Here is a 3,704-nt window from a genome sequence, read left to right as displayed (position 1 = left end):
TATGGACAAAGTTATTTATTTCTTTTCACCCAAATATGGTGCAGAGCAGGTGAACTACAGAACTCAGCAAAGGCCTTCTCCAAGTGCTTACTATTTCAAAACAGAGAGGATCACATTCAATGCTGATTTTACTGCTCTTGTTCTTTCTGTGCATTAAGAGCTGAGGAAAATAAGGTGGTGTAGGGGACTTGGAGGGTGAGAGAAGAGGAAGCTACGCTATCTTGTTTAGTTCTTGTCTGTGTGATTTATGCATAGGAGGTCATGTCAGCTTTTAGACATTGAACTGCTGAGGAGCAAGAAACTGTGATCAACTGTGTCATCTTCTGTCCCCCCCGATACATCAGCCTCACTTCTCGGCTGCAGGGGAGAATCATTTTAAAATGCTCCCCCTTTTATCTTATTTCAGTTGAATAATAAAAGCATAGGAGCAGATATGAGGGTATCTACAGCCAGACTGAACTCTGAGGCTTTGTGAGAAGAATTTCTTATTCTGACAGCCCTCTCCTTTCCAAAGCAGCATCCAGCGCTGCTGTTTCCGCTGGTGTCAGCAGGAGAGCTGCGTTGTGCCTGCTGAGGGAATTGCTGCAGCCTCTGGGCAGGACTTTCTCCTCCTTGAATCTATTCTTTGCATACACTGTATGTTATAGTTTAATTATAAGTTCGGACTTGTTGCTGCATACTTTCTAAGGGAAACACTAACCCTTTGTTATGCTTGAACAAAGGGAATACAAAACAATTTACAGCACTTCAGGGTAATTAAATACTCATTATGGTGCTAACAGTTCCAGCTGTTTGGCACCACGTGTCCTTTTTAAATGGGAGCAGCAGGGATAATTGTATTGAGCCTATTAATTTGCCATTTACTTTCTATGACACTCTTTACAAAAGTATCAGGCCAAGATTTCTGGATGGGTAAAGTAGGTGTCTCTGCTATCTGGGACTTCTCCCAGAGCATTCAGAAAACACTGAGCATTGACTTTCTGCAGAGAGCTCCCAGAAACTGGCTGCTTTTAAAAATCTTCATCTCAAGCCTTCAGTGAGAGCTGTGTTCTTAAGGCAGAGATTCTTTTGGGGTGTGAAAGCTTTTAATTGTGAGAGATAGTAATAACATTTATTTCTGAAGAAGTTGTTGTTCTGCAGTTAAGGAAGAAGAGTACAGTAATTGAAGTGACTGGCTGCTGAAATGGATCCCTTGGACAGCTGGACATGGAATATGGTGTGTCTAAAGTAATTGCTGGGGGTTGTCCTGTAGCAGGTTTTGTCAGGTTGTTGATGCCTACGTGATGTGGTAGAGCGTAGTGCAGAGGATGCAGCCTGTTCAAGCTGCCTGGCTCATGTACCACAGCAGCACAACTATATCCATGGAATATGTGCTCCAGGTAAGGACCTCCTGGTACTGCTTAACCCAGGAGTGCTGTGTTAGCATGGCTCTATGGCAGCTGTGAGCTCAATAACCTCACACACTTCTTAGGGCTGATTTGTATCATTGCTGCAATCTGACATGTGTTCACACCTCCTCATTTTGGATAAGAAACACTACTTATATTTAGCTGCACATGTAGGTAATATAATCCAAATAGCCAGAAAAAAAAAACACCCTAGTTTGTTTGAAACATAAGGAAATCTGTTCATTATTGGTTTTTAGTGAAAATCGAGCTAAATGTAAAGGGTTTACATTTCAATTATTGTGGTCCAAACACGAACATTTTGTCTCAGTTTTCTTTTTCAGCTTAAAAGAAAATACTATTTAGAAGGCAGTATGTGACTTCAAAATGAAAATTAGAAACTTTCTAAGCAAGAATTTAAATTTTTAGGAGGCCACTGCTTGTCTTACAAATTTCTCTCAATCTGTTCATAAAGTTCAAACTCAACTTGGACCAGTATCTTTCCAACTTGCATCTCTAAGTCACTATACTGATACTTACATCTAAAAAATTATAGATCAGTTGCAGCTATAAACTGGAAATTATATCTGGTGTACACTTATGTGTCAGTGCAGAAAGATTGAGTATGGATAGTCTCACAACAAAGGCATGTGATTCCCATGTTGCCAGTATATGCTGGGTACATTATGCTGTGTACTTGCTTTCTTTTCACAGGGTTGCAAAATGTCAGAGTTTTTATTCTACAATATTTCCTTGATATTAGCAGCTGCATTTGTCAAAGCTGTTCCTTCCTGGCAGAGCAGAAATCCTACTGGTGGGTTAAGATTGTTGGTCTAATGGGCTCTGCACAGAAATGCTGGTCCCCAAACATCTAGAAACATATGAATACATATTGGCTAGATCATTTTATGGCAGTAATTTATAGTTTGAGGCTTTTTAGTCCATTTATAAAATGGTTTTTGTTAAAAAGAAACCTTTAAATACCTGCAATCAAAACAGATCTCTGCAAATACCTAGTTTTTTGCTTTGTCATTGGGTTTCTCCGGTGAACTCTTCACTCTTAACATGTCTTTCAACATGGTTCATAGCCTGTTGTCAGTACACACTCATTGGCATTTTATTTCCTAAACCATTTTTTATCATATTATGCCACTTTTTGTTTGGTTCTCTTGCAAGTAACACTCTATTCAAGATGAACTGAGAATTCAAGGATTTCTTTTGCATTTCAATGAGAATTTGTAAAGAGGGTGGACTTCATCCTAAGTAAAATTCCACATATCATCTGTTAAATAGCTTAGAAGAACTTGAATTTTAAGTGTCTATTTCATCAGTCTTTCTGCATAATTATGGCTTCGTGATGTTGTTTTCAATTCTAGAGTAGAGATATAAAATATGTGCTTCCTCTTGTTGATTAAAATCCATCCTTCATTAAAAGCTCCTTCTCTTCATGTCTGCATGCATTTTGATGACAGTACTTCAGGTTCTTTGCAGGTTTTGGCTTGCTGAGGGCGTTCCATGCTAGATCACTTCTCTCCCTAATTAGATGGTGGCAGAAGCTTTGCAGAATAAGGCTAGTTACTGGATGAGGAGGACATGTGAATGAGGTGGCAGTAGTTTTACATTTAAGTGGATAACACTTTCTAGTGCAAAAAGTTTGTTAAGCCCCTGCCTTTTTTTTTTTTTTTAAATGGGGAGATCTTCTACCTCTATATTAATTGTTGGCTAGGGAGAAGATCTTTGGGCTTTAGGGGTTTTATTTGCTCTTTGTCTTTAATCTGTTACATTCTGTCCTTCCTCAGCTAAGCACCAAACTTTCAGCACATATGTTGTAAATTACTTCACCCCAGGCTGCATCAGGAGCAGCAGCTGCAACTCTTCAAGTGTGTACAAACCTGCACAGGTTCTGCAACATCTATACAGCTGCCTGAAACACCTGGTGATAGTTAAACCTTTTCATTTTCCCACTGTGGCGCAGGTTGTTGGTGTCTCCATCCTCCTACTCCATCACCAGGGGCAGGTGAAGGAACTTCACTTCATCCTCAACCTGCTGCTGGTGAAAGCAGAAAGAACCAGATAAGATTCCTCCCCAGGTAGCCCCAACCATTATTTCAGGCATGGTATGGAATTATGTGACCATACTTTATACCCCAGAACTGGTTGCCTCAGACAATAACTGAATCAAAAGCAAAATGGAGAATTATTTCATGTTGGTAACTATAGGTTGGACTTCTAAAAACTTAATGCTCAACCTTTATCCTAAATATATTTTATTGTAATTGAATTATCTGTATACCTTTATACACCTTATATAAAGAGTAT

This window comes from Acanthisitta chloris, unplaced genomic scaffold, assembly GCF_000695815.1.
Source record: "Acanthisitta chloris isolate BGI_N310 unplaced genomic scaffold, ASM69581v1 scaffold17108, whole genome shotgun sequence".
Taxonomy (NCBI): domain Eukaryota; kingdom Metazoa; phylum Chordata; class Aves; order Passeriformes; family Acanthisittidae; genus Acanthisitta; species Acanthisitta chloris.
The sequence above is the reverse complement of the archived record's forward strand: the minus strand, read 5'-3'. Positions refer to the sequence as shown.